This window comes from Panicum virgatum, chromosome 7K (genome assembly GCF_016808335.1).
Source record: "Panicum virgatum strain AP13 chromosome 7K, P.virgatum_v5, whole genome shotgun sequence".
In the NCBI taxonomy this organism is placed as follows: domain Eukaryota; kingdom Viridiplantae; phylum Streptophyta; class Magnoliopsida; order Poales; family Poaceae; genus Panicum; species Panicum virgatum.
Window position 1 is genome coordinate 13503438 of NC_053142.1, and position 20914 is coordinate 13524351.

The window sequence follows — 20914 nt, forward strand, 5'->3', positions numbered from 1 at the left end:
ATGATGGTTAAATTTATCATAAATTATCTTTGGCATGATGCTGATGCTTGCTCGCAGATCGCAAAGAGTGTGCTTAAAGTGTTGAGCTCCGATGGAACATGTGATGGTTGGGCATCCTGGTTTCTTCTTCTTCTCCAAGAGAGGATTGAGTATAGGTGTGCTACACATCTGTAAGCTACACGACCTCGGTGGTTGGCAGGACCTTCTTATTGCCAAGGATATCCTTGAGATACTTGGCGTACGTGGGGACCTGCATAGTATCAAGAAGTGGTATGTTGCCATAAAACTTCTTAGTTATTACCTTGACGAACTTGCCGAATTGCTCGTCGGCCACCGGCCTCCTTCTCCGTTCTAGAAACAGTAAGGAGGTTGTATCGTGATAGTCCCGTGAAGTTCTAGGGGTTCCACGGGGGTCTTTCTGGGTAGCAATGGTGTTGGATTCTTCAGCCTCCTCTAGCACTCCATCTTCAGCATCGATATTCCTAGCGGTTACGGTCTTCCACCGTGTACCTGCATCCTGTGGAAGAGGCGGGTTTTGTGCAGATTGTCTTGCCCACACAGGCTACCGCACTCACACTTTCTTTTGGGGTCACTTCCAATTGCCCGGATAGCTTCCCCGTGTCATGGTTAAGGCAGGATGGTATACCTGCATCCTACGAAGATGTGGTTTCTGTGCGGATTGTCTTGCCCGCACAGCTACCACACTCACTCTTTCTTTCGTGGTCACTTCCGGTTGCCCAGATAGCTTCCCTGTGTCATGGTTAACGCAGGATGAGGCCAGCTGAGTTACTTTAGTTTCTATCAATTTATTGAAACTCAACTGATGTTTAATAACAGAGTTAAACCCTTCTAGTTGCATAGCCAAAGACTCAAGAATTTTATCATTAGCAAGAAATTTCTCACTAATGTTGTCATTAATTTGTTTTTGGCCATACATGAAGTCTTTAAGCGAGGGCTGAAAACTGTTATTAAAATTGTTACCTTGCTGTTGGCCGAAGGGGAGGTCGGGCTTAGAATTCCAACCTTGCTGAGGACGACAGTCTGAGTCATTGGGAGTGTTGTTCCCAATGGAGTTCTCGTCCTCTTGAGTGAATGGGCAAGATTTGCCCGAGTGTCCAGTATTGCCACATTTCTCACATGTCATCTGGGACTCCATAATCTGGTTAACCTCCTAGTGTGGAAATTCCAGCTTTTTCATGAGAAGATCCATCTTGGCTGCCAGCATATTGACACTGTCGATTTCATGTATTCCTTCTGCATGGGCCAGCTGCCTATCTCCCTTCCAACTTTGGTTGGAAGAAATCTTGTCGATGAGCACTTTAGCTCCTGCAACATCGAGAGAGAGGAATGCTCCTCCCGCAGCTGCGTCCATGTGATCTTGAGATTGCTGATTCAAGCCATGGAAGAAGTTCTGAATGATAAGCCATTCTTCCATGCCGTGGAGTGAGCATGCTGCAATGTATTCCTGAAGACATTCCCAGGCTTCCGGGATTGTTTCGTCCTGGAGTTGTTCAAAACTAGAAATCCTGTTCCGAAGGGCATTGGTTTTGCCCACTGGAAAGTACTTGACCAGAAAAGCATTGGAGCACGCATCCCAAGTATTAAATCTTTCCTTGTAGGTGTAAAACCACATCATTGTTTTCCCAAGCAAAGAGAATGGGAACAGTCGAAGACGAACATTATCCATCGTAGTGCCTTTTGGGTTGATTATGCTGCTCACTTCCAGAAAATTCTGTAGATGAGCGTGGGCATCCTCTGATGCCTTTCCGCGAAAGGGACTTACTTGAATCATGTTCACAAGCCCAGTCTTTATCTCAAGCCATCAGTGCCTTGGTCATTGTTCAGTCCAGTAGGGATATGGCTATTGGACGGGCTAAGAATTGACGGAGTGTCTTCTGATCCATGGGTATTGATGCTGGTGTTGTCAAAACCTTGATCCTAAGAAAGTTTCTTCTGATAGGACAACTATGCGTCAAATAATTCACCCAACTTTTTTTTCTAGATCTGAGTTGAAGTGGTATGATAGATCGAAATTGGTCCTGCACTGCTCTGCAGAAATCACAAGGATACCGAGAGCAATGGTAATCCTGCTAAAATTACGGTGACAAACTAGTAAATTTTATCAAACTTTTCAACGAAATCTTTAGCCAATTGCTTCTCCGGCAACAACGCCAGAAATGCTTGTTGGCGTTTCTTACGCTCAATAGAATATGAATTCCACAAGCGCACAGAACCACCGCTGTAGCACTTCACCTTGGAGTATTCCAGGGTATCGTATATTTCCTCAGGGAAGCACTATGGATAAAGAATATCGATGAATTAATTGACAAATCTTACTAGAGATATCAACCGACTAACTTAGTGGGGGTAAGCCTGATATGATAGATAAGATAATGGCCAACGATGACCGTCTGACACAGGAGACTCTAATCCATAGAGAGGTAAGCAGCTGGGAGGACAACGAGCGAGAAAGACTCCCAAAACACTTCTAAACTACCGAGCTAGCCTCTCTAGACTAAACATTGATTCTAACTAGTTATCGGGAACCTAGAGCTTACTTCGGCGGCTGGAAGAGGAAGGACTTCAGAAAGGGGTGAGAGGGGAGTCCAACGGCAACCTACAACTGCTGCTATGAAAACACCCGAACGTGGTGGACTACAAGGGACGGACAAGACTGTCACCACCTGCCCACCTCCACAACGGTACCGTGGGGTGGAACACACTTTCTAGCTAACACCGAGCACAGACACCACGTCTGCTCTCGGTGTTAGGATTTCTCTTGGAGCTAACAGGAGAAATACCCCTCAACCTAGGGAACTAACTTGAGCCTCCCTAGTCCGGGTAAGAAAACCCGTAAGGTAAGATCTCGATAAACAAGATAGGAACAAAGCCTAAGCTAGAGGAATTACTTCCGCACACAAGTAAGATAACTTGAAAAGGTAAATAAATGCGGAACGTAAAGCTGACTCGAAAAGATAAAGAAGATAACTTATATTGATAAATGTCAAAGGAAAAGATACAAGAGTTTATACCCGACTCCTGATGACGACTCCAGAATCCCGAGACAAACTCGACTCGACTCTAACTCCCAGACTACCTAACCTACTCTAGAAACTAAGAATGAGAGAAGAGAGCTCCTTTGGTGTGTGTCTCACAAGTGAGGATGGGGGGCCTATTTATACTAGCTAGAGGTCGGTATTTGGCCGAGGCGTCAGGTGTAAGCAAGAGGGTCGGTTGACGTAGCTTCCACACGAAGATGAGATCAAGACGCTGCAAAGTGGGGCCGGCCGGCCTAGGATTTTCACCATTTGGTGCCGACCTTCTCGTGGACGCTCCTGATCTTCTCTAGATAACGGTGTGGGTTGCGTGGCTTCAACGCTGAAAATTGTTGGCCGGCCAGCCTCCCCTAGCCCGGCCGGCCTGGGTTCGGCACGTCTCGGCCTCCCGTTTCACCGACATCTTGATCCAAGGGTGCATGAAGTCCATAGTGGTGTTCCGGCCCAAAAGATCTCGGTAAGTGTTGCAGGTGGACCCTTCAATCCATGTGCTAGGACTTTCGGTCCATTTGATCAAACCAACTTGCAATCCTTGGTTTAGAGGTAATGTGAGCATGTCACTTCACTCCTGGACTGAAGACGTGGCACAGTTAGTGGAGGTGCTAGGCCGGCCGGCCTCACCTAGGCCGGCCGGCCTGGGTTTTTTCCCAGTTTCGGCTCTTTTTTGGTATATTATCTCCTGAAAGCACAATTCATCCAAAACATGTGGAACTTGTTAGAAATAAGTAAAATATGTATGAAACATGGTGTAAAGCTCATTTTATTCCCGAAAAGTTGACGGTCAAAATGGGATATAATGGCTGTCAACAGTGTGGTCGTCCTGATCCTCATGCAACATCTGGACAAGATTCAAGGGCACGAGTGAAGAGAGCTTCCGCACCTGGCTCTCAAGATGATGATGAGGAAGAGATATCTCTAGACTTCTTGGAGCACATGGTGCTTCGCATATCAAGACCTCACAGGACCACTCGGTCTGGTTACAATGGTCATAGGATGAAGAACTACACTAAAGGCAAGCATGACTTCTATAACCTCAGATATGACAATCCTAGGAGATATGGTAAGGAGATGACTGGAGATCAGAGGTTTTGGCTATGGTTTCAGGCAGATTGGTATGAGTCGGTCATCATGACCAAGACCAAACCAATCACAGAGATGAAGTCAATTGATTGGCAACACTTGGAAGATCTAGAGATTCCGGTTGTTAGCAATGTTGTTGTAGCTTGTGGGAGAATGCATATGCACATCATCATGGATTTCAACTTCGATTGGAATGATGAGGTGGTGGCTCAATTCTATGCCACACTTCACATTAACAGAGCAAGCAAGACAATGCATTGGAGCCTTCAGGGTAAGCCTCTCTCAGTGAGCTACACTCAGTTTGCAGCTTTTCTTGGATTCCCTGGCAGTGATCTTGAGAGGCCCAAAATTCATGATGAGAATGTGCTAGCAGATGAGGTTATGGGGTACATGTATGATAGTGTATATGGATCTATTGTTATTGGTACTACTTTAGGACTTGTGCCATATTACAAGATGCTCAACCAGCTTCTTCGCTATACTCTCACTCCAAAGGCTGGCAACTCAGATAAGATCTCCAACATGTCTAGAAACCTCCTTGCCAGATTGGGCCCAAACCAGCCAGAGTTTAGTGTCTTTGACTTCCTTTGGGAAGAGATCATCATCATCTTAGTCTCACCTAAGAGAGGATGTCACTATGCTCCTTACATCTTCTATATGATTACCAAAGTGACCAATCTAGACATCATGACAGATAAGTGTCATCCAATGTACAGGCCTAGCAAGGGCACTTTGGATAGGTTGCTCAAGATTGGTGCCCATGCTCCCTCTTCACCTGATGCAGATGCACCACCAGCTACCACAGATCCTTCTCAGGCGGGTCCTTCCAGTTCTTGTGGTCCTTCTAGAACTTCTCATCGTGCCCCGAAGAAGAAGGGAATTCTTCAATTCTTATCTCAGAGGCTCTTTGCATGTTTCAATGTGGCCAAGCACAATTCCCAGGAGATTCGCGCCCACAAGAAACATGTGGATGAGTAGCTTCTTAAGATGGAGACTCGTCAGAAGGAGATGATGGCCAAGTATGACATGCCACATTCACCGATTAGGGCACCCATGGACTTTCCTCCACCTCTAGTGTTCTATGATCCTTGGGAGGAGATGGGTGGACCCTCTATGGTCTTTGGTGCTCCGCAGGCTCATGGAGATTCAGATGATGATGCCGAGGATGATGTGCCCACGGCCGACACTCCTACAGATGAGGATGGCGGCAATGGAGACGATGACGACGATGAGTAGTGTCTCTCCTTTTTGACGCTTGATGCCAAAGGGGGAGTGAACTTGGGGCTTCATGTCATGCTTATCATTTATCTCTTGTTGTCATGTATCTCGCTTTATCTAGTGTGTTGAACTTCTATCTATCTAGCTTGTGGACTTGAAAGACTATTTGTGTTATGGTTGTGATTTGTGGTGTGTGCCAAGTGAGACTTTTATTTGTAAGACTTATTATTTCATACTATGCTAGTATGGTTTGAACTTCTATATGTTTGTGATGCTCATGAGATGGTGTAATGCTTATTTTCTCTTTGTTGGTTGATATATCATGTCATATGCATCACGAATTATATCATGACACTATGCACCCCACTCTTATGCAATGAAATAGAAGAGCTCCTTGAATTTGTGCAAATGGCATTTGAGGCCGTTTCTTGAGAATTGTTTAAATTCATGCACAAATTTAGAGGGAGCTCAACTATAGCATTGGATAAATGATTTTATTTGAATATTTTGAAGCCTTAATTGCGTTGTCATCAAGCACAAAAAAAGGGGAGATTGTAAGTGCATTTGGCCCCCTAAGTGGGTTTTGATGATAATAATACGCACAATTAAGGAGCTAACGTGTTTATCGAGTTATGAGCAGGAATTGAAATCATTGAAATAAGCAAAAGCAATCAACGACGCCAAATTTGCTAAAGAGACGGTGATTGAGCTTCAACAAGTATCTTTATAATTTTCTATTTTGAATTTGAGTATAGGATCACCGTACTATTAAGAGGGACGAGAAAAAGTCGTGTGGAGATGCTTAGGTGCTTAGAAGAATTAACGAAAATCCTTTGAAACCAAACCCAACTCCACAGCCTTAATTCAGCAAAAAATTGTACTTGTCGGAAGTTCCTTCATCGCGTCGGAATTTCCGACAGGCATAGGAAGTTCACTGTTAGTTCCGACAAAATGCTCTCGGCCGGCAATTTTTGAATTCGTCGAAAGTTCCGACGTGAGGTCGGAAGTTCCGATCCCCCTCGAAACTTCTGTGTATCTTCCGGCAAAGGGCTCTCAGGAGATTTGTTCTTCACCTTACCGGAAATTCCGATGGTGCATCGAAAGTTCCGATAAGTGTGTAAACTGCCCAGTAACGGCTAGTTTTTGAGGCTCGGGTATATATACCCCATCACCTCCTCTTTCATTTGTTGCTGACTCCTCACAAACAAAACACCTCCTCAAGCTTTCAAAACACTTCCCCAATCCCTCCAAGTGCTAGATCCTTGAGGGAATCCAAGCAAGGGCTTGAAAGTGAGCTAGATCCAAGTGTGAGCTTGAGCCTTTGACTTGAGTGAGCAGCCAAGTTTTCTTCAAGGCGCTAGAAGCATCTCCATCCTTCCGATTCGAGTTTGTTACTCTTGGAGCTTGCTCCTAGACGGTTCGGCGTCGCCCACGGAGTGTCCTCTCGTGTGTGAGCGCCCCGGGAAGTTTGTATTACCCGTCCTTTGTGGACAAGAGCTAGTGAGAATTCGATCCTCCTAAGTGGTGGATTGGGTGAGGAAAAGGGTTATAGGGCAACCCAGCTCTTCGTGAGCTCCTCAACGGAGACGTAGCATCCTTAGTGGGTGTGAACTTCGGGAACAAATCATTTGTGTCTTTACTTTACTTGTTCATATCTTGTTTTTGTTGACCTAATCTTGTTTTGTCTCGATCTACGTTTTTGAGTAATTCTAGTGTACGATATCACTTGCAGGGGTATCTACGACTCATTGGTGAACTTTTGATTCAAACAGGTTTTTAGATTTCGTATTTAATTTTGAATCTCGTTCATACCTAGTTAGGGTCGAAACTTCCTTCACAGGGTCGGAAGTTCCGACAGGACTAATTATTTCGAAGATTATGTTAAGTTTTTCAGATTCGCATATTCGTCCCCTCTAGGCATATCCAAGATGCTTTCAGGGCCTTGGGCGCCATCGCGGTCATGGTTGCCGAGAAACTGCCTAGCGCCGGTGGCCATCGCGGTGGGGCCACACGCACAGGAGCTCCCCGGAGGTCGCGAGAAGGCTCGCATCCGCGGCTGCGCCTGCTGCGTGTAGGAGCTCTGGAGCTCGCGCGCGGTGGACTCGTGGGGCGGAACTTGTGCCGACAGCAGCTTGTGCAGGCACTCGCGTCGGCACTGCGTGGGTGGGTACATGCGCCGGCGACTCGCGCCGGGTGTTCCTGCTCCGCGGCGGGGTGGATCTCGCCCCGCGGCGGGCCCAAGATGGCCGGCGCAAGAGGACGAGAGAGGGGCGGGCGGATGAAGGGGGCGGCGCGGCCTCGCGGGTCACCGGCCGGAGCAGAAGCTTGACGAGGAGGGAGGGAGGCCGGAGAGCATGCGTGGGCCGGGCACCTGCGCCCGCCGCGCACGCGCAGGGAGGGGGGGCGGGCCGAAAGCGCGAAGCTGAATCTTCGGTCGACCGTGACTTCCATCTCCAGCGGTCGATCTCCCAACAGATCCCACATGGTGGGACCCACCACCCACTCCTACCTTCTGGATCCCGCACCCCTCCTTCCTCCCGCAGGCAGTCCGCAGCTCTCCTCCTCCTTCCCTCTCAATGGATACTGCACCCCTCCTTCCTCCCGCAGCTCTCCTTCCTCCTTCCCTCTCAGATCCACGGCGGCGGCGGCCCTTCTCCTTCCTCCTGCATCCTCGGCGTGGCGGCGGCGGCCACGAGTCCAGGGCGCGGCGCGGCGGCGGCGGCCGCGGGGGAGCTTCGCCCGTGGTGCGGCGGCGGCGGCCGAGGGGAGATCCGCCCGCAGCGCGCCGGCGGCGGCGGCGGCCGAGGGGAGATCCGCCCGCAGCGCGCCGGCGGCAGCGGCGAGGCGGGGAGCTCCGCCCGCGAGTTCGCCCCTGGCGGCGGGGCGGCGGCGGCGGGGAGGCGGCGACGGGGAGGCGGCGACGACGGGCAGCGCCGCCTCCCGCGCACCGACATGTTTTTTTCTTTTTTTCAATTTTTTTACCTGATATTGTTTTTTTGATGTAAAAAATTTTCTCATGAGATTTTTTAATTTGTTTTTGTACAACCATCCAAATTTTTTCTTTGAAAGTTTCCCCTCTCCCCTAATTTTTTCTTTGAAAAAATCTTTGTGGTCGCCAATTTTTTCTTGAAATTTTTTTTTGTTGCTCTCTATTTTCCCTTGAAATTTTTTTTCGCTCTCCAGAAATTTTTCTCGAACTTTTTTATTTTTTTCGCTCTCCAAAAAAATTTCTTAAACTTTTTTTTTCGATCTCCAATTTTTTTTAGAAAACGACAAAAAAGTTACTAAAAATGGAAAAAAATATAGTTGTCCGAAATCGACGGTACAGAGCCTTTCCGTACGGTCGACCGTAAATTAGTCTCCCCGGCCGAAAGGGATGCCGGAGAGAGAGAGCAAGGGAGGGGCGCGGAGAGAGAGGAGGATGGAGGGAGCTCGAGGCCAGAGTGAGGAGGGGCGCGCCGACGGCCGTCCGCCACCCTTCGCCGTGACGCTCCGGAGGAGCTGACGCGCACACGACAGGGGAAGGAGAGAGAGAATGAATGAGAGGAAGAGGGCGTCCGGGGGGAGGGGGGATACAGTGCGCCCCAGGCGCAGGGGAGCCTCCGTGTGCCCCCCGCCCGATGGTCGCCCCCTGCCTCACCTTCGCATCCGCAGGTCCTGCTCCTCCGGCTCGCCTCCCTGGGAGGGATTGGCTTCCGCGCGGCTCTCGGCGACCTCGGCTTGATCCTCGGCGACCTCTTGTTCTCCAATCGAGCCCTGACGCTGCAATCCTTGGCGGCGCCGGCGCCGGCGCCGCCGAGAGGCTTCGCGGCGTGCGGCGTCGCATTCCCGCACGTCGCCTACGCGCTCGTCGCGCTCTACGCCCGTCGCGCGGTCCCGGACGCCGTGCGTAGGGTGTTCAAGCCTTCAAGGAAATGCTCTGCACGCCGGATGTCATCTCGTACAACGTGCTGGTGCTCCTGATGCTTTATCCATTGGCGATTTCAGTAGTTGCCCTGCGCACCAGTTTCTGACGACGTCATGCAGGCGGCAGCAGCACCCGCAACAATTAACGGCAACTGCTCTCTTTAGTACCTACGTGTCCATGGCAGCTCAACTTATAGATAGCACAATCTGCGACAACTCCATCGGTCCATTTTTGGCACAGAATTTACCATAAGTGTGGGTCCCATGTATCATAGTATTTCACATATTTTATCACCATCTTCACATCTCATGACATCCGAGAGAACCGGTGGTCGAGCTTTTCCTCTCACCACGCCGGGGGTCAAGCTCCTCCTCGCCTCACACCGGCGGCCTTTATCTCTCCCATATCCACATGCTGGAGGCAGAGCTCCGCCCCAGCGCTGCTATCTCGCAGCCGCAGCCAAACTCCGGTTGGCTAGGAGCCTGCGCTCCCACCTCTCCGGCGCCGCCGGCTGCCGTGCCTACTCGGTCTGCCTGCGCGCACGGCCATACGCCCATACCCCATGCCGAGCTCATCCCTGTGCCCACCCCAGCAGTCGCGGCCGGATGCCTCCTCCGCCTGCCGCAGCAGCCATGGACGAGCGCCTTCGATCCTCCGCCTGCGACGACCACCGTGCGCGCCGCCGCCGCATGCCCACCAGCCGCGTGTCGCGTGCCTTTCCTATCCGCACCCCATCTCCCCTGGGCCCGCACGGCGCAAGGAAAGCGCACCGTGGGGCCAGCTCGGCATCGAACGGAGCGCTGGCGACCTCGCTACGTCTAGCGACGATTCTTTCTCTCTCTCCGTTTCTCTCTCCGACGTGGCTCCGGTATAGAGAGTGCTATCGGCCCGTTGCGGGTGCCCTAAGGTGATTTCAGTAGTTGCTACTGATGCTTTATCCATTGGTGAAGTACTTCGTGCACGATTTCAAATTGAATGTGATTCCAATACTATTCCTGATGCAAGAATGCCCAATATACTTTGGTAATTTAGCTGAATCAGCTGTTGCCTAACAAAATTATTCGTGATGAGCAGGGTTGATCCGTGAGCACTGGAAACAAATTTTAGTGGTTTGATGAATGGTTGCTCGTATTTTCATTTCAGCCTTTTCGTCTGTAATTAGTTTATAAAGGGAATAATTTATGTATCAGCATGTGGAATCTTGCTTTATACAAAGTTTGTTCAGTTTGAAGTATTTCAGTTAATCAAGATGAACATCAGTTAAACATGTTTCAGGTCAAGATTGCATTCACCCATCAATTACAGTTCTGGAAAAAAAGATTGACGCAACGGTTATAGTTTCAGGAGGAGAGGCCTTGGAAAGTTGGAACAAGAATGTGGAGAATGGAGAAGAGGCTGGCTCTGTGCTGTCGGAACATAAGTCTGTATAGTGGAGCCTGATGTAATGCAAACTGAAATACAGATGTGCAAAATGTAATTAAAAAACAGATATTGCTCTCAAATATAATGCTGTCTCTTTTTTGAAAACTGAAATACAGATGTGCAAAATGCAGTTTGTATGGCCAGCCTAATAGCAATTGAATGGAGCTACCACATTGTATAATGTATGGATGTAATGAAAAAAATGAGTGTGCTCTCAAATATAATGTTGTCTCATTTTTTTCAAATATAATTGCTATGGAGTTCACAGAACTAATTTGATTTTCAAGGAATTTAATAGTTGAGACAAGAGCAAAACATGACTCAAATTCAAAGAACATGTGGCAGGAAGAGGCACCATATAAAAACAAGCCGCATAACCTCTAGCAGTAGCACACTACCAGAGGTTCATCTGAATTGCCAAAATGAGGGATTCGTCTGAAAATGTACATGATTTGAAAGGACGGAGAGATTGTCAAATAGTGCTTCACAAGATTTTTTTTAAAAAAAGTGCTTCACAAGAATTATGGAAGGAAAACTGTATCCAGAGTCATAGATATTGTGCAGGTGACTATATCAAAATCAGGAACCTATTACCAGATTCTAAAATAGGTTACGTCAGATTCTAGGACTCAGGACGCCGGCGAGAGGCTGCTGCTGTTCAAGGACCGGGGCTACTACGAGGAGGCCGGGCGCGTGCGCTGCTGCGACGTCCCGCCCGCGGCAAAGTGCGAGGCGCGCCCGCCTGGAAACGTGCTCTTCGACGCGGCCGCGGCCCCGGCCGACATCGTGGTCTCTTGCCTGACCGAGAGTCGGCAGTCTGCTCGTGCTCCGCCGCTGCTCGTCCTAATTATTTAAAAATATAATCACATCCTCGAACTAATCGTTCTATGTATCCTCTTACGAACTCGGAATTGGGAACTTAGAAAATTATCGATTCATCTCGCAGCTACCACGTATCACCAATTAGCGGGGGGCACAACTGAGCAAGATAGGCTGCAGCACCAGAGGGGTGGCGACATGGGAGCACGCGCAGGAGAAGATAGAGATTGATGTCGTGCCTGAGGAATGAGTTGGTTCGACCGATTTTATTATTTTTGAATGAGCCGATTCCAAATCATAAGAGTATTTTTTTTATGGTTCTATTTAGGATGGAACGGTTCCATCCTAACACACTACTCCTATATATCCCTAACCCAAAGCTAGCCAGTCATATCCCAACTCATTTCCCGGCCTTTAACCTAAGATCTATCCAAGTGCAACATTAGTAGATACTCGTCGGGTTTAGATATAGATATAGACCGGCACCATTACCCACCAAGTTTACTAATGGTAGGAACGCGGATATTTTTTACCCGTTGCCTTCTTTAACCGGGAGTGTTTCATGGTCTGATCCGGACCGTTATGCTAAGCTTGACTATAGAATACAAATCCTTGGTGCCAAGTTACCAACTTGACTTGACTCCAATTAAAATTTGTCAATTCATGTGATAATAATTTTAAAATTCCTATAAAATTCCACGCGGGATGGAAAGATATCATTTTTGAAATGTAAGCCGAACTAGAAGACATCTTGCCGATATGTCTATTTTTTTCTTATAGTATTTACTTACATTTATTTTATTTTGTTAAAATTTATGCGCCCGTAGCATCACACGGGCTTTTACCTAGTTAAAATTAAAGTTCTTAATATAGTAAGATTTTAAAAACCGGTAACATCAGAGATGTTCTCACTTCACTACTGAGCAAATAGCCTCCACCAAGAGGGGGGAAATGGACCGGCTTCAATCGGTGGAAGCTTCGAGATCCTTTCTATGGACAAGAAACTAATAAAAGACGTTGCTTGCTTTGACTATACACCAAACTTACAACGTCCGACCGACCATGCTACGTCTCCCACATGTGAACAGGGCGATATAATCAGCTTCAATCGTTGACCTATTGCGTATATTTGACTATAAATTGCATTAAGGTCTTGTTTAGTTTGCGATTTTTTTATTTTGGTACTGTAGTATTTTTGTAGTTATTTAGTAATTAATGTCTAATTATGGACTACCTAGACTTAAAAGATCCGTCTCGTCATTTATAGTTAAAATGTGTAATTTGTTATTTTTTTAATTACATTTAATAATTCATGAATGTGTTCGAAGATTCGGTGTGATGGTACTATAGGAAAAATTTTAGGAACTAAACATGCCCTAAGTCTTCTGCGTCACTCAAATCGTGGCTCCAGTACAACCGTCCACATTATTTCATCCAGACCGTCTACTACCGTGTGTAGCTATGCGCGTGCGTAGGACATCATTCGCGTCCACTAGACGCCTCCTGTGCCGCACTGCCGCCAGATTGAGGGAAAAGCTGGACTGAAAGAGAGAGAATTAGATAAGGCCAGTCTCAAAGCACAGTGTCATCACGCGGTTATCAAGAGAGATACATCAGCTTGACACTATTATGACACCACCTCTCTCAATACACAGTGTCATTGCACAATTTCATAAACAGATTACAACATTAAATTATTTAATGGTGGTGTGATCAAATATGCCATGTGAACTATGTAGCCATTTGAGAGAGAGACACCGGCGCCCTTCCACGAGTGCTGCAGAAAGTTAGATCAAAACGGATATAGGCAAGAACTAAGGATATAGGCAAGAACTAAGATCGATGTAGAATTGGAGATAGAAAATTAAGAGAAAAAACGTTGCAGGCTGCAACTGCAAGCCTTCCGACTATTCAACATGGAAATGAACAGGTGTCTACCTCAAGTTTGCCTGTCGACCGCTTGCCGCGAATGAACTGGAGTGCTGGACCGGCGGAGCAGTTGCAGCCTTTTCGATGTGGCTGCTGCGGAGCGGCGTGGAGTGATGTAGGGCGCGGGGCTGGGACTCGGATGGATTTAGGCGGATTTGGGCGCGCAAATAGGCACGCGAGCGAGGCACGCGCGGGGGATTTGGATGCGGGAGGTCCCGCGGCGTAGTGGGGAGCACCGGATCTTGGATGAACCGAAGAACACCCTTAGTGCTAGTTTCATCTCCGTGTCATGCGCTCGAGAACTGCACCACAAGAGTGTCATCCTGATGACCCTGATTTTCTCTCTCTCCTCTTAACTTTCATGCCAAATCAGCATTTCTGCTGATGTGTTATAGTCACTAGCAGATGCCCATGTGCGGCACGCACATGTTTTAAAAAAACCAGAAAACAAGAATTGTATATCATAGTTAATGTTTACATGTGGCAATGATATTTTTTTAAAAAAGAACCGAATGAATATTTACTGAAGAGAGTTCAACTTCGTGCACTTCTACTAAAAATGTGCACTTCATGGAATCACACTACCGTTAATATCATTTCCATTACAGTGAACAAACCTACAGTCACAAAATCCTTAATTCCGAGGTGCTTTGCAATCTGAATAGCGAAAGTACCAATTCCACTTGAACCTCCAAGGATCTGCAAAATTGAAGGTACAGTCATCAGCAATATACTGTGAAAATTTTTATTAACTCGCAAGATACTGAGCACTACTACATTTGCATCTGCATGTCTATTTCTGTATGTCTTTTCATATCATAATGGCTATGTGACCATTTTGATGAATCATGAGCTACCAATTATGTGTTCTGAACTATTGGCTTCTGCCTGCAGCTACAATGTGAGAACAAAGAAGCGTGACATTTTTTTGCATTATGGAAGACATCCAAATAAGCATTCAGATCATGGTGGAGTTAGAAATATCATGAGGGAAGTGTAGAAAATTCTTGTTAGCGTCATGGTTCATGTGTAAAAAAAATAGAAAGCATCTGCAACGATTGGCCGTAACTGCACTCGCCATTCTCGCTGTGTCTGTTGCCGCCATCTCGGATCGATGCTGCCGGTCTCGTAGAGCCGAGAAGGCCGCCGCAATCCACGCCAGCGCCGTCCCGCTAATCCGAGAAGGCCGCTGCACCAGGCGCCGCCATCCGCGCCGTGCCCGGAGTGACACGCCGACATCCTCGCCGCGACTCGGGTTGCCGCCACCCTTGCGGAATCGCCGACCTCCAAGCAGCTGCTAAACGCGGATCTCCTTATAGTTTATAGCAATGTTCAAGTAGGCGCTAGGCGGTTTCTAGGCGGCGGGTCACCGCCTAGAGCCTAGGCGAGCCTAGGCGGGCCTAGACGTTTCAAGGCGATTTGCTAGGCGATAGCACGTACACACATATACATGTATATCTTGCCATATACATACATATATCTCTAAAAGAAAAGGAAAAATAAGCAGCCAATGGGCCTAATTTGGACAAAAGCCCACTAAAACAGCCCAGCCCACCTCCCAGCCTTCCCCTTATCCACTTACCCTGATCGGATCTGCTCCTTCTTCCTCCTCCGGCCGTCTCCCCTGCCTCCTCTTCCTCCTCCGCCCGCCCGCCCGCCCCTGCATCCTCTTCCTCCTCCGCCCGCCCGCTCGCCCCTGCCTCCTCTTCCTCCTCCGCTGCCGCCAGCCTTACCTCCTCCGCCGCCGCACGCAGTCCCTGCTGCCACCGCGACATCCGCACCTCCACCTCCGCCTCGTCCGCCGCCGCCCGACGTCCACACCTTCACCTCCGCCGCCGCCACCGGACGTCCGCACCTCCACCTGCGCCTCTGCTGCCGACGTCGCTTCCTCCCCCAGCACTGCCCGACGTTCACTCCGCCTAGGGGACCGCCTACCCCCATAGGCGAGGCGGGACCCCCTCGCCTAGAGCTTAAGCGCGCCTAGGCGGCCGCCTAATTCCGCCTTTTTGAACATTGGTTTATAGTATAAAATGTTATTCCTGACTTCATGAATAAAATGTTCAAAGCAGACAGGGAACTTGATCCTTGAGAAGTGAACATGTAACCTAAGTACCTGACTGTGCTACAATGGTAGGAGATAGAATGATTGCAGTAAAGGAAAAATATCATACATTTTATAGTGAGCCAATAAGATAATGAATTTATGGTACAAAATAATCACGAACCTGGATGATGATTTGGATCACTTCAATTAAAATGATCACGCCCGCTGAGAATGCATATAGAGCTGTGATAAGATCAGGAGCCCGAGCAATACCAAGCATTCTTGAGGAAAATAATATATGCCATATGTGCAAGAGGGATGTCAATTCAGGATTTAATCCAAGTTCTCTTACATTCTTGTTGGCAACAAATTGAACCAAACGTTCTCAGATTTTTCTCCTTCGAGCCATTCGAAAGCATAACTCAGCTCTGATTTTTCTCCTGCAAATTTGATTGTTTAATATCCTTCACATGGATTGCCTATGCAAACATTGGGAACAAATAAGAGGTGTGAATATGCCTTCAAAATATCAAAGCATAACTCAGCTCTGATTTTTGAAGTAATTCAGAGCTATGAACTATTGCAAAGCTTAACCGAGATGTATAATACAAAGTTACACATAGTACTTGAATTGTCTAGTGGAAGTTAATTGTAAACATTGGCACCTTAAATCATCACTCAATATTGTGGAAAAAATGTTATTTGAATATTACTCACTATTCAATAAAACATCAGTGTTGTCCAATTAAATTTTGGAGCAATATAAGCTCTTTACTTGTCTATCCAGTGCAAGCTTCCTCTCCTCTTCAACTCTACCTTGCCACCTGAATGTACCTGGACACAGAGAGGGGGGCACAGATTGTATGCTAGCAACAGTAGTTAGATGGTTAGGTGCAGAGGCCAATTCTTTACTCGAGCACCAATTTGTCCAAGCAATACTTGCTCTATAAATTAAAATCAGTTTTATAGAACCAGTATTATAGAATCAGTTCTATAAAGATTATAACATCACACTGTCGCTTCTCATTCTCTTCCTCCTTTTTCCCACGGTTCTTGAATTCTACTTTCACATGTTAGCACAAATTAGTAACCATAGCATCTCCATACACTTAATAAAATGGTAGATCAAATCCATATACATATATTTCATTTAGAGCTAATCATAAGAAAATTATCTCCTAAACCAATCTAATCATGAATGTACATTCTCGCACCGCTTATCATTATCCTTTTTTTTTTCATTGAAATCAGCTGAGTTGCATATGTAGACTGAACCTATCGTCCTAGACTGAACATGAAACACACAACTTTATTTCCTTGAACCTGAATAAAATGGAGCTACAAAAACCAAGCTAAAAAGGTATTAAATGATTAACTAATGATTGCGTGAAAGGGTGCTACACTATTGCACAAAAGTGACACTAAGAGTAAGAACCAGATAATTAGCCATGTATTCATAAACAAGTAAGAACTCAGAACCTTTCCGAGAACAACCAAGAAGCCGGACAAGATTCCGATGATGAACATTGCTAATCAACTTCACCTCACTTTCAAAATCAGCTTTGGCCCTGCTTGTTTCCATAACTACCAACCTTTTTGCTGCAACTGTTTTTCCATTTTTCAGCAAACTCTGTCAGAAACAAAAAGAACTGCTTGTAATATTTTCTTATTTCTAAGTTCTCTTGTTCAACATCAGCAAATTAATGTAGAAGATTTTTTAGATGACCAGCATACCTTGTATACATCTCCAAAACCTCCTTCTCCAAGTTTACTTTTCTCATTGAAATTATTGGTTGCAGCCTAGATCACGATAGTAGAAACTTGTTGGACCTTGTAATTCTGTTGCTCCAAGTATATCTCCAAAAAAATTTAGAGTGAGACAAGGGAAAATGCCAGAAAAAAATGAAGTATTTGATCGGTTTTTCCATTTGACTCAACCGTTTTTCCTTTTTCAAACACAGGCTTGATTATACTTGTGGATGGGGGGAGGGGCCGCGCTGCAGCTCGGGCGGATCGGGGGTGCAGGGGCGGCGCTAGGGTTTTCCAAGGGAGAAGGGAGGAGGGAAGGTGTCGATTGATTGACGAGTTTTTTTAGTGCCTATCATCTGGATACAGCTGTAGAATCTGCTCATACACATGCACACCTACTCTACACACACGCCACACACACCACCTGTGTACAAACAAACCAACAACTATATACAGATCTAAATCGCGTCCTTCTAGAGGAGATCGGCAAGCGGCGCAATGGGTGGTGCCGAGAGGCTGGGGCGAGTTCGAGGCAAGAGGCATCAACAACAACCAAGGGGAGCGGCAGAGTTGGCACAATATCGACGGCACACGCGACGTGGCAAGGCTGTAGAGGATGCGCTGGAGCAGCATGTCGAGCCGCCTCAGATCCTAAGTTGGGACAGCAAACATTGGTCTTTGAGGTCGTCAATCAATCGACACCTTCCCTCCTCCCTTCTTCCTTGGAAAAAATTGCAATATTAGGACTGCAAAACACTGACAACTCGTGAATTTGCCACTCCCAGTGAATGACACGGTAGGACCATCTGGCGCTTTGAGGTCTGGGAGGATGTTGTGCGGGTGTAGCTCCTCGGCCTGAGCCTCGGTGGTCAGTGACCTCGGCTCCATTTGGTTCCTTCAAGATTCCTAGAACACGCAAGCCAAAAAAAAATCTTGCTCCCTTAGTCCCAAAATAAGTGTAGTTTTAGGATTCAAAATTTGTCTCAAAATAAATATAGTTCTCGCTTCCAATACAATTATATCTCTATCTCTCCTCAACTACCCTCCACATTTTATGTGCACTCCCTACTTTTTTTACCCTCTTTAATTCTCGTGCCCAACTCCTAAAACTACACTTATTTTGGGACGGAGGGATTATGCATGAAGTACTAAATGAAGTCTATTTGCAAAACCTCTTAAATGGCAGCGGGCCGGGTTCGGGGCGGGTATCCGTGGATTTCGGGTTTGCGGGTTTCGGGTTCCAATCTTCGCCCGCGGATTTTTGGTTTCGGGTACCCGAAAAAGTTCGGGTTTGGAGCGGATCTCAAATTTGACCCGCGGATCACCATCGGAGGCCCGAAGCTATCAGCCCAATAAAAAAGCCCACGTAAGTAACCCTAACTCTCCCCAGTCCTCACCCGTGACTCTCTCACCCCCGTTCCCCCGAACCCCCCCGAACCCCACAGCGACGCAGCCGCAATCCCCGCTTCCGCTTGGCCGCCAGGTCCCAGGCGGCAGGCGCCCGGCCCAGGCCGGCTGCCCGCAGCGGCGCAGCGCCTCCCCTCACGCCCCCTCTCCGTCCCTCGTCGGCTCGCTCATCCCCATCCCAAATCTGCTCGATGCTCGCCTGCTCACCTACATCCCGGCGGCCGGCGGCCCGCTCGGCGCTCGCGCAGGCGCGGAGGCGCCGCCCGCCGGCGCCCGCTCGCCCCTCTTTGGCTCGGCGCACCGCGCACAAGCAGAGGGCCGCTCGGCGGTCGGCACACGGCAGAGGACCGCTCGGCCGCTCGCCCTGCCCCCACGGCTCCTCGGCACACGGTAGGGGCCGCCCCGCACGGAGGCCGCGGCCGCGCGCAGAGGCACCCCAGGCGGTAGGCGCGGAGCCGCGGAGGCACCCCTGAACGGCTGCACCACGCACGGCGGCCCGCATCGCGCTCGCCGCTCGACGCCTCCGGCCGCTCGCCGCTCGTTTGTAAAAAAAATTCGGGTTTCGGGTTATCCGTTTGGGTTTCGGGTATCCGCGGGTTTCGGTTTTGGGCATGAATTTGCACCCGAACTGGAGTTCGAGTTGGGTTCGGGTTTCAAGTTCGGATTTGGGGTTTGGGTGCCCAGACACTCCACCCGAACCGAACCCGACCCGTTGCCATCCTTAGTAGAGGATGCGCTGGAGCAGCATGTCGAGCCGCCTCAGATCCTAAGTTGGGACAGGCGGCGTGAGGTCTGGGAGGATGTTGTGCGGGTGCAGCTCCTCGGCCTGAGCCTCGGTGGTCAGTGACCTCGGCTCCATTTGGTTCCTTCAAGATTCCTAGAACACGCAAGACGAAAAAAAATCTTGCTCCCTCAGTCCCAAAATAAGTGTAGTTTTAGGATTCAAAATTTGTCTCAAAATAAATATAGTTCTCGCTTCCAATACAATTCTATCTCTATCTCTCCTCAACCACCCCTCTACGTTTTATGTGCACTCTCTATTTTTTTTACCCTCTTTAATTCTCGTGCTCAACTCCTAAAACTACACTTATTTTGGGACGGAGGGATTATGCATGAAATGCTAAATGAAGTCTATTTGCAAAACCTCTTAACAGATATATGTAACTTTTCGTGATGAATTTTATGATGGTAATTAATTGATGATTGGCTAATGTGATGCTACAGTAACTATTCTTTAATCACGCAATCAAAGGTATTATTAGATTCGACAGGATTCCTAGTGCAGAGTTCTGGAGTTAGTTCTGTAAACTAACTTTATTCAATATTCATATTTAGCGGTCAAAGTATCTTCTAAGAATTCTAGGGAAGAAACTAAATGTGCCCTGCTGTTCTGGCAGGCAGCAGAGGAATCAAAAGCGCCCGCAACTGCGACGTGGTGCTTTAGCATGTGCGGCCGTGAGAAGATAAGGAAAAGAATGAATAAATGAGAAAAAGAAATCAAGAAAAGAGGGAAACTACTATAAATATGGTCATCACAAATAGTCTATCACCGCCGGTTTGAATCAAACCAGCGGTGATAGTTTATCACTCTATCACCGCCGGTTCCAAATAAACCCGATGGTGATACACAATTATCACCACCGGTTCGCATTACAAACCGGCGATGATGAGTTTACAGGCATCACCGTTGGGTCGTAAGACGAATCGACGGTGATGACCCGACGGTGATGAGATCGTGCTTATTCTTATCTTTTGCTGTTCTTCCGTGACCTCTCCCTTCTCTCCCCTGAGCTCATCTCCTTCCTTCTCTTCCCCATGTCTCCCTTCCTCCCTAGCTTTCCCTTCCATGCACCCCTCCCTTCCCCTTCCCTCTCTGTTCCTTTCCTCTGCAGATCTGCGGCGGCGGCGGCTCGCGGCGAACGCAGGCCTGCGGCTAGAGCGTGCAGCGGGAGCTCGAGGATGTAGCAGGACTTGCGGGGCGGAGGAGTAGTGAGGAGCGCCGGCAGCAGATCTAGAGTGGCACCATGCAGTCGACCTCCGCGAGGTGCGACGGCCCCTTCCCTTTCCTCCCCACGTTTCCAAGCTGCCCCTAACCTCACCTCCACTCTCTCCCCCAGCAGCAGTGGCAGTCGCACGGAGCAGCGCTACACCGGCGGCTGCAGCAGCATAGCGACCAGCAGCGGCAGCACGGCGAGCGACAGCGCGTGGTGCTGCGCCAGCAGCTGCAGCAGCTTGGCAAGCAGCAGTGTTTTCCTTACCGATCGGTAACCGCCGGTTACCGCC

General features: G+C 48.1%; 1 long non-coding RNA gene and 1 other non-coding gene across 2 annotated transcripts; both read left to right on the plus strand.

Annotated features, from left to right (window-relative positions):
• The first annotated feature begins 1433 nt into the window (after positions 1–1433).
• On the plus strand, positions 1434–1540 carry LOC120643223. The gene has a single exon (XR_005662912.1). It is a non-coding gene; the product is annotated as a small nucleolar RNA R71 (small nucleolar RNA).
• An 8052-nt stretch (positions 1541–9592) lies between these two features.
• LOC120639820 lies at positions 9593–10902 on the plus strand. Its single transcript, XR_005661678.1, has 2 exons — positions 9593–10168; positions 10537–10902. It is a non-coding gene; the product is annotated as an uncharacterized LOC120639820 (long non-coding RNA).
• Positions 10903–20914: the final 10012 nt, after the last annotated feature.